We start from the raw sequence: 10,781 nt of genomic DNA, 5'->3' as shown, positions 1-10,781 counted from the left end.
CCCCTTCTAGATCACGTTTTGAGAACTACTGCCATAGCAGCACATCCAAGAGTTGTCGTTTATTTGGTTTAAAGCATTCTCCAACATGATGATTAACTCTCACATAATTCTAGCCACAATTTCATCAAGATAGATATTAATAGGCATATTGGATGCAACCACCACTTCACTTTTGTACGCAGAACTCCGTAGGCCTATAAAATCTATTCTATTGGAAAACAGAGTGGCCGTATATTAATTTCCAAACTTTACACAACAATTAAAGAAAATGAGACAAGGCCTAATACATTTTAAGCCCAGAGGTTTCCTTCTAGCTTCATTGTGAAGCCAATACATACAATACATACATCTCCTACAACCAACTCTTCAAATCACAACACTTAAAGTCAGAGGTAAATTAAAAATAAATAAATGGGCCACCGCCCCACCCACAAAATGATCCAGGCAGGAAATGCCTACTTGCCCATTGCTCAATCCAACTTAGCTAAACAAAGAAGCCTCTGGGTGGGTAAGTTTGTATTCAAAGAAATTCCTAAGGATGATGTTCCGGGAGAGATCTCCTGAGCGAGCCAGCATATCCGCCTGTCTGGAAAAGGCTCAAATTCCGTGTCATTTGTAATGAGCCAATGTGGAGTCTAAGTAGATGACAGAGCACAGCATCTCCTAGGTCTTCCCTTCCTCCTCAGTTCCACTGCTGTAATTAGGGCAGCTTTAGAGACAAAACTTCCTCCTCTGTGGCTTCTGCACTCATTACTTCTAAATGCTACATTAGGTGATCTCATTTTCTTCAACTACCCCCTCTGGTTGTTGATCTCATGGTAATCTATTAAACAGGTTTTTTATCCAGAAATAATGCAGCTGGATACATTACTAACTTTTATTGAGCATTGTGGGCCAGCCACTGTATTGAGCACTTTACACGTCATTAATTTAATCCTGCACGCAACACTATGAGGTACACGTTATTATCATCCTCACTTTAGACGCAAAATTGAAAGAAGTTAAACCCAGGTCCGGTAACTTCCCGGCTGACGCTTTAACATTATGTAACATTGCTGTAGCAAATGTCACCAGACACTTTGATTCCTTCATCCAAACAACTAACTGTTTCCAAACTACCTGGGCTTGCAACCCTGCCTGTTTGGAAGCCCATGAAGACTTCCTGGATTATCCAAAGATATACTAGTCTCCAAAAAGTCTATTACCTGAAACTGTATAAACTTCTCTGCATGTCATCCTGTTAGATTGTCTATCACCTGTATTTTTCCAGTGTTTATTAACTGATGAGAAATGCTTTATTTGTTTGCATGTGACAAAGCTGCATATCATAGTAGTTTTTCTTGAACAGTACCTAGTACTCTAAAAGACAAAAGATGTTTGATGACGGGGTTATTTAGGAAAGCTGCTTCGGTAAGCAGAGCATGAGGTCATACATCTTTGTGTACTTACAAACTTGGCAGACGTAACTGTAGCCATGAGGAAGCACAAAAGAAATATCTGGAGATGGGAAAGGACCAATGAGTTTTCTTTAAAGGACCCCTGAGAACTTTACGCTACATAGCTAATTTTTAGACATCTTAAAAGGGAATTGGAATCAAGTCAGGTTTCTTAAAAATCTCTAGGTATGTTTATTAGAAGATGGAAGGTGGTTGAGAGAGATAAGAGAAAGAGAAAAGTTGGTACTAGCCAGAAGAGAGGGAATAAAGATGGAAGAGAATAGTCTATTGGTACAGACTAGCATCAAGAATAAAGATAATATCTACTCTGCTGAGATTGAAGAGGAGGATATATTACAATAATGAGCTAATTCCTAGAGTGGTGACCCTTGATGGTCTCTCTTTTCTGGTGCAGTGGAGAGAGCCAAATGTACATTGTCCAAAACTTGGTGGATGGAGGAGGTGGAAAGGAGAAAAAGTTTTAAAGATAGTTATTGTGGATTGGAGGAATTAATAGGGATATTGATTTATAGGTGATATGTGTGGCCTTAGCAAAAACACACAAATTTATAATGAATTATGGCTAAGGTTTTCTCCCACGATGCTCTGTGGACCCTGAAGTGTAGAAATCTGTGGATTTATGGCTAGAGAGAAATTAGTAGACTAGGAAAGGACAAAACTGAGCCAAATCCTTGGGTTAGTAGGAAGGCCAACTAGAAAAGAACTATATCCTGAGGAAGTAAGAAGAGTTGAGAACCTGTATATATTCATTCATTCATTTCACAATCTCTTATTGAGGATCTATTGCATACAGGTCATCTGCTAAATTCTGTAATTCAAGGAAGAAGGAAATCCCATCCCAGAGTCAAACAATAAATAGCAGCAAAGCTGTCACTAATTGCTATGGAAAACATGTGTGCAAATATGCTTTAGAAAGTAGGTTCTAAGTGATGCCAAGTCCGTCTCACACTCAGACAATAAGACAATCAGAGAGAAAATCTTGAGTCTTTCAGACAATATGTAGGTCCAAACAGTCAAATGATAAACAACAGAGGATAACTATTAACATAAATAATGGCCAAAGGTGGTGAGAAGGTGAGGGATGGGAGTGGTGTGTGACCCTGGAAGAGATGTTTGGGATGCAGGAGATCTGGGAATCAGCTGAATCCAGCCATTGGAGAAACACTGTTCCTTGAGATTAGAGACAGGATATAATTTAGCGTGGGGATTAAACTCTCTGGCCTTGTCCCCATCACCTTCCATTCATCATATGGGATTGTAGGTACCTACCCAGAGTTGTTTGGGATTAGGACCATTCTAGCTGAGAGAGTCAAATGAGAGGGGTAAAAACTATTGGTTCAGCAACAAACTGGCAGGGATCCACATCCTCGTAGTTTGGTTAGCCTATGGCCAATAGCAATATTTTTATTGATGCTTTTGGAAGGAGGAATCAAGACTGTATAGATTAATTTGATAAATAGCGCAAAGACAAAAAAATGCTTGACCTGTGTCCTTGGTGATTCTTTATTGTTAAAGTGTTTATTGCCTATCTTCTTCAAACTAGACTCTAAGTTCCATGAGGGCGACGACCTTGTCTGTCTTGTTCATCATTGTTTTCCCAGCACTTAGAACAGTGTCTGCACATAATAGTTGCTCAGAAAATTGTTTTACATTACTTAAACAGTGCTGTGACAGAAGTATGCACTCATGCGATGGCAGCACAGCATCAGCCTTGGAGTCTGGGGAAGCCTTCAGGAAGAAGGTGGTATTTGAGCTTGAAGTGTGGGTAGAACTTTGTGAAGTGCAATGGAAAGAGAAAAGTGTTCCGGAAAGGATGGAACACCATAAATAAAGGCAGTGTTATGAGGAACATGGTATGTTTGGGAGTAACGAAAAGTTTATTTCTTTAACAGTGATACTTTAAAAAGTGGACAGTATTAGTGGAAAGTAAATTTCCTTCCATACAAGCATACCTTACTTTATGGAATAGTTGTGAAACGAAGACCACAGGAGAACGCAAGTAAATTAAATTACATTTTTTTGTTTCTTTTTTTTTTAAAGATTGGCCCTGAGCTAACATCTGTTGCTAATCTTCCTCTTGTTTTTCTTCTCCCCAAAGCACCCCAGTACATAGTTGTAGATTCTAATTTTAGGTCCTTCTAGTTCTGCTATGTGAGACACCACCTCAGCATAGCTTGATGAGCGGTGCTAGGTTCGTGCCTAGGATCCAAACCGGTGCCACTTGGCCACAGGGCCGGGCCCAAAATTACTTTTAAAAGACTATGGAGTGAAACTCTTTTGTTATGTGCATAAACCCGCCTATAGTGAATCTCTCCTGAAAAGCTTTTCCCTCCAAATAGATCCTATATATGGCCTTGATCTAGCTTTTTCCAACAGGTTTATTCAAGGAAGTATGAAGAAACCGCAGAGTTGAAAGAAAAGGTAATAGTGGTTAATGTTTAACAATGATAAAAAAAATTTAGAAAGATCAAAGCTTAAGTTTATTTAATGTGAAGAGGGAAAACCCTAAATGTTCACCATTTAAGGATTATCGCTAACCCAACCTTTCATAAAAACAGAACAGTGGAGGTGGAACTTGCAGAGATTTTTTCTTAAGAGAACATCTACTATGTAACAGGTGCTTTGCTGTCATAGCCTCATTTAATCCTCACAGCAGTCGAGAGAGAGAGGGATCACCTCCCTCCATTTTACAGACGCGGAAACAGAGGTGCAGAAGGGCTAGGAAATCTCTTGGGGTGGAAACTGAAATCACGGCCCACCTCGAAGCTCATCCTCTTTCCCTGACACTATGCCGCCTCTAACGTAAGAAACTTTTCGATTAGATATGGAGAAAACGTTCTTCATCAAACATGAAATACAATACCGAAGAAACAAAGACAGGCACGGGTTTCCGAGTGTGTGTGCGCGTGTGTGTGAGTGAGTTCTGGGCCGGTCGTATTGCACTGTGAAGAAATGTTCCCCACATAGCCCCAGACCACGGTGTCTATAATTCATCCATTATAATTAACCCCGGGGTTAAGTTGTTTGTTTCTGAAGCCCTGGTTGAAATGCAGATAGGTGACCTGGGTAGACTGACACGATCTATCAATTACACCTAATTAAAGAGCTGGCTTTTTGAGAACTTGACCCGACCGGTCCAGGAGTCGCGAAAAGCGGAGGCTGCCTGGGCACCCCTGCGGGGGAGGTCCCAAGGCACAGGAAAGCAGTTGAGGGGTGGGTGTCTAGATTGCGGAAACCACTCAGTGAGACCGCAGAGGTTGGAGCTGAGCTAAAGACAAACTTTGACATCTGGACAATTCTCCCGGGAGGGAGCGAGGAACACACCGTACCCACTCATTCCGGGACTCTGCGAATCCCATTCACAGGTCTCCTGAGGTTCATCATCTTCCAGTACCCGGCTCCTCTGAGGGGTCCATCCAGGCGCAATTATACTGGGCCACTGCGGCCAACCGCCGGCTCTCTGCCCACCGCAACCGGGTCCGCAGATTTAACCCTTTCCCCACCCCCAGACGCCCGCGCAGGGGGCTGCGCTCCCTCCCCCGGCACCGCGCCCGCGCCCCCGGCTCGCGGACTGGGCATGCTCAGTCGCCGCCCGCGTCGCGCTCCCAGGGAAACCTCTGCACGCCCTCCCCGGGCTGCTCTCGGTCGCCTCCTCGCCGCGGGCCGCCCCGGGTGCATCCCGGCTTGCTCCGCTCCACGCGACCCAGATTCCCGCCCCGCCCCCGCCCCTCCCGCGCCCGCAGCCAGTGCGGCAGCCGCGGCCACCCCGGTCCAGCCTCGGCACCGGGGACGGACCGCGTCGATCGCCGCCGCGCAGCGCGGAGCCGCAGCGCCTGGGGAAGGCGGAGATGGAGACCCGACTGCCGCGTGCCAGCACCTGCTGAGCTCTCTGCGGCCGCCGGAGTGCAGGTGAGCAGGGGCGCCTGGGGCCGACCCTGGAGGAGCGGAGGGGCGAGGGGCGAATGCCCTTGGAGAGGAGACAGGTGGCGGCGAGGTCGCGAGGCTCTGTGCGAGATGCGCTGCGACTGGGGCGCAGCAGAAATATAAGGGTTGCGGGCAGAGAGGGGACGTGAATGAAAGTGCGCTCTGCCTCGGTGTCGGGGCTTAGGAGTCACCTAGGACCGTAATCCTTTCCTCCTCCTGCTCCCAAAATTAACAACCGCGAGGCTGCTGGTCAGCGCGAGACGCTGTTTGTATCTCGGCCAGGGTCACCTAGCGACTGCACGCGAGGGCTCTGGAGGAGGCGTCCCTGGCACAGGCCAAAATAGGAGGTGGAGAAGGGCCGCCTGGGTCGGGCGAGTGGCCAGTCTGGATCCTGGGGTCCCCCTGCCCCGTGGGTTTCGGCCCCTGGGGCAGTTCAGGGCTACGGGTTGGCGGGGCCACGGGGCTGGGGGTCATCTGTGCTGTGAGCCCGGAGGAACTGAGGGGCTGGCGCCTGGTGCCTCTTCCAACTGCTGGGAAACTCCTCACTTATTAGAGCATCTCTCTTTCCTGGGCAGGTGGAATTGAACGGACGAGTGGGGAGCGACGGCCAACAGAGCTGTTAAAGGCAGAACAGTGGAGTGTTGTGGTGGGGGGTGTGCTGTTGTGAGCGCCTTTGCTCCAACTGTGGGTGCGGGCTGCTCCTACTCACCGTCTTTCTGCTCAGCCTCTAAGTGGCGAGTCCGGTAACACATCTTATGAATATTTCAGGAATGACCTCGCAGGCTCACTTGCTTCAGATCAAGTTTAATGAATATGTTTGTCAGCCTTTCAGTTCTGCACAGGCAGGTGGAAGCTCCGTGCCTTGAGATTTCCAAATTTCATCCCTTTCCCACAGCAACTAGGAAAATGACGCTGCTAACTCCGGATGAGCTTTAGATTGGAACCATAAATTGAGTCCGTCATTTGGAGAGACCAGTTTTGGGCAGGCATCCAGGCATTGTTCTGCATCTCTGCAGTGTGCGTGTTGTGCCCGTAGCTTAACGGTCCTTAACTGGGGCTGCCAATATGGTGGAAAACAGGTAGTGTGCTTGCGTTGTGATAAACATCTTAATTCATTATCGTCCTATTAAACGAGGTAGTTACAGAGGACTTAGTCGTTCTCTCCCTAGAAGTTGTCTCTGAGGATCAGTCTAGTTCAAATTTGGAGGAAGGCACAGTGTTGTATCCCTCTACATTGGGAGGTTTTTATCTCTCCCTAATTCTCTCCTGGGAATAAGAAATTAATATCTTTTCTGTAATTCCTCTCAGGAGCACTGAAGGAAGAGAGCATTAATGTAAAGAACTTCCAGGATTGGAACAAGCTGTAGGGCATTTTTCCTTAGACTTTGGGTTATAACTTTCATTGCACCATCACCATTAATCAGTAAACAGCCACAGACAGCAGTTACCACTCTAAAATGGTACTCCTTTGCAAAAGAAACCCGCTTTTTCTTCCATTCCTGAGACAGGTATGTCTCTAAACGACCTGTGAGGAATTCTTCTGTTGATTAAGATTTCAAGCCTTCAAGATACACACAATGCCAAAAGCGGCAACTCTTTTCTCTTGCCAGTGCATACACGGTGAAGCTGAAGCGTCAATTTACAGATGTTTCACATTTAGGAAAGGCTTTTCCAACAAAGACCCACTGCAGTTACATCACAGGCTCCACCTCCGCCTGCCAGGCTGCTTCTCCCCAGCCTGTTAGTGAGGACAGTATGTCTCACTGTGCTTGATTAACGAAGAAGAGAAATCCCAAAATGGAAGACATTTATTTCCCTTATTGTGTTTTGCTGGTTTAGTTGAAAATATGAAATTTTCAAAGATTGTTAATTACTAATACATGTAGCTCGGAATTAACTTAGGCATGGTAATAACTCTATGAATATCAGCTTTCCAAGAGATTTTGAGCAACATTACAGTATTCTTTGTGCTAAAATTATTGATAATAGTGTTAGAAGGGAATTCTATGAAATAACAAAATAAGTGAAAATTTTACGTAATAAACACCATTTCCTAAAGCGTATTACTGAGATGCTCACAAATCACCCCAGCTGTATTAACAGACAAAAAATCTGGTCAATTGGGAAGTTTGCAGAGCTTGGCTAGACCTCCAGGTGTTCTAAAGAAGCATTCCTTGAGTTCTCTGAGAGTTTTTAGACAGTCACTGGTAGCGTTGTCAGATTTAGCAAATAAAAATACAGGCTTTCCAGTTAAATTTGAATTTCAGAGAAACGAAAAATCATTGCTTTTGGTATAAGTATGTCCGGTGCACTATTTAGGACATGCATATACTACAAACAGTGATTTGTTGTTTCTCTGAAATTCGGTTTTGATTGGGTAGCCTATATTTTATCTGGCAATTCTAGTCACTGGAAATTTCTCACCCCTCTTTTTTGGGTCACTTATGGGTTGAAAAAATAAAGTGGAGCAGAAATCATATGCTGTTCTGCAGACAATCTGGGACAAGCTGAGTTCTGGTTCAAGCTATTGAAAATAACTCATGCTTAAAAGTAAGCAGTTTCAGTTCAATACATATTTGTTGAGTATCTCTGCTTGCTGGGCTTAGTGAGAGATGCCTAATCTACAAAGATGAGTAGGCGAAGTCGAGGGGAGGGATCTGTGTCATAAGATGTGAGACTTGCTATGCCAGGTGTGGGGGGTGTCCACTTAGGAGCCTGGAGGGACACTGAATTCTGCTGGGCAGCTCCAGTCAGGGTGTGAGATGACCAGCCATTTTGACAGATCTGGCCTTGAAGAAGAGAGTAAGATCTGGGAGGAAAGAAGGAAAGGAATTCATGGGTTTATAGCTAGTGGAGTGGACCTATAAGTTGAAGGATTTTACCTGATGGCCTCAGCTGGAGGACAGAGTGGCCTGCTGAGAATGAGAGAAGTGTGAAGGGTATTCTGAAAAGAAAGACTTTAAATAGTTGCTGATGCGAATGGAAGAAGGAGTTGAAAAGAACATGTGCAGGAATTGGTAAATGGTATTTGGGTGAATGCGTCTCATTGCATTAAAAAAGCAGTTGTTCTGCCCTGACTAAAGTGCTCCTTCACTATCCCGATACCATCTGATTTCCTCAGGTAAAAGGTCATCATCAAACAATACTGGAGTATAATATTTAAAAGTTGTATTATTTTTATATAAATGTAGGTATTTAAATAAAATATTTGAGATGCTGATCAATATTCAGTTGCTTCTGGCACAAAGTCCTGAAATAAGATAAGCAGTTGTTGTGGTTTTAGGAAACCTATTTCTTCAAGTAGAAAAAGATATTAAATAGCAGTTATTTCCTGACTTGGTCCAGCTATCTTTAAGGAAGCGGATTCCGATGATGAAAAGAATGTAGATTTTACAGAAATAGCACTATGTGAAAATGACCATATGCTTGTAGTACCAGAGAGTACCTACTCAGCATGTTCCAAATACAATTAATTCCAAAAAAATACCACTTATATTTGTGTCTTTGAAGACCCAGTGGGTACTTTCACTATTGATCAGCATACGATGTTTCCGGGGAAGTTGAAGATCAAACCAGTGCAGCCTGTATAGAGAACAGTTACTCATTTCTTGAAGATTCCAATTTGCCAAACTCAAGCAAATGACAATAGAGTGCCATTCTAGATTGCACTTCTGTCAACAAATCTAATTGTCTTAAGGACCATCTTCAGAAGACCTTCATATATTTGAGTATCCATATGTATGGTTAAATTTCTACTTCATACTTTAAAGAAGTTCTTGAAATCATGAAAATTACCCTATGCTAAAATGTATAATGAAATGGTTAATTGGAGTCTTTCTTATCAAATAATTATTCTTTAAAATAGAGCAGAAAACAATTCAATTTCAGGTATTTGTGCTGTTCCTCTTTGAAGTATCTGCCAAACATATCTTGCCTTATAATTCTGATAATACATGAGAAAAAAAGTGATCAAGGACATATTGAAGTTGCTAAAATTTCAAGGCAATTGGACTGTAGGTTTTATTTTCAGCAAGATTTCATGTGGATATATTAAAGAAAGGCTTACTTCAGTGATCTCTAATGACAGCTTACATGGACTGTCAACCAGAGAGAGCTTTAACTGAAATTGTGTGCTCAATTCACATTCTAAGTCCTCAGTAAATATTCTGAATTTAAAGAATCTGAAGACAGTATGTTCTTGCATCCCAGGAGCTTTTAACCCTCCAGCTCACTTTTGCTGACCACGAGAAAGTCTTATTTTACGTCGGTTTCTATGCTGTAAAATGGAAGATGTGCACATTTAAAAAATAATATTGTGCCCAATCCAATCCTCTATGTCTATAAAACGTTAACTATTACTACTATTGTAAGGGATAAATTACTTCATTCTCAGTGTAATTAGACAATTTGTGTATTGTCTGTGTACTCTCTGATGTTTCAGATGCCATAGAAATAATTCATCATTTGCTGTTTGAGTTTTTGCTTTTTTGGTATAAAGCAAGATGATTGTGGTAAATGCTTAAGGAGAGTTCATTAAGACCCTTTTAAAAAATCAGTCTCACACAAGCTAATGCCTGCAGATTCAAAGGTGTTTACGTACCTTTTAAACGTAGTTTCCATTTTAATTATTGGGATTAGGACTTGGTTAATTAGAATGCTTGGTCTAAGAGCTTATTTCAGCGCTGTAACTTGCCTTCCTATTTCCCTTGTACAAGTAGATGGTGAAAAGCTGCCATATGTTTTCAAGGTTTCCTTCATAATGAAACTAATTATTTATCCTACAGCTGCTTTTTGGGTTAGCAAATATCATCAATGACATCATAAAGTCTGTTCCCTGACTTTTTTTTACATCATCAGTTGGCGTTATAAATATTTTAAGTGTGAATCGATCTCTGGAATGAACTTACTCTACAAGTATATTTCTTCCTTTTTCCTTTAGAAGAAAACGAATGTTCTACCCTTCAGAATTTGGAAGCCAGATTTTCTGAAGATTCTATAGTCCAGTAGAACACTTACATCTTAACTTCAGATTTTCTTTGGTCTTAGAATCCGTTTAAATTATCCATTTAAAACAATTGTTTTTAATTGAGAAGTTTAATCATACATTCTCTTAAAATAGTATACATTTATGAATGCTGTTTTAATTAAAATGTATGTTATGCACATCATTAGTCATAATTTTAAAAGCCTGTATTAAAATATCTAAGATAGAATTTTGACTTTCATATTCTGTCTCATTTATAATGTATATGTAGCCCAATATATGAACCTAGTATGTGAAAATCAACTTATAAAACAGAAGGATTGGTTTATAATTTTTGCTTCACCAAGGAGTTCTGTGTTATATCAAAATTCCCTCCTGTGATTCCTTTAAGTTGTAGATAACCTAGAGTATTCACA

The 10,781-nt window shown here is 42.4% G+C and overlaps 1 protein-coding gene across 7 annotated transcripts in view; it reads left to right on the top strand.

The window, feature by feature from the left end:
- Nucleotides 1-5,047: 5,047 nt before the first annotated feature.
- The window catches only part of ELMOD1 (ELMO domain containing 1), a 63,736-nt gene continuing 58,002 nt past the window's right edge, over nucleotides 5,048-10,781 (top strand). The window contains exon 1 of one of the 7 annotated variants that reach the window (XM_070490348.1): nucleotides 5,048-5,366. The gene's annotated coding sequence lies outside the window, so the exon portion shown is untranslated. The remainder of the gene's footprint in view (nucleotides 5,367-10,781) is intronic. The other 6 variants (XM_070490344.1, XM_070490351.1, XM_070490349.1 and 3 more) reach the window with 6 other exon arrangements.

Source organism: Equus asinus, chromosome 20 (genome assembly GCF_041296235.1).
Source record: "Equus asinus isolate D_3611 breed Donkey chromosome 20, EquAss-T2T_v2, whole genome shotgun sequence".
NCBI lineage: Eukaryota > Metazoa > Chordata > Mammalia > Perissodactyla > Equidae > Equus > Equus asinus.
This window is presented reverse-complemented; position numbering and strand designations above follow the sequence as displayed.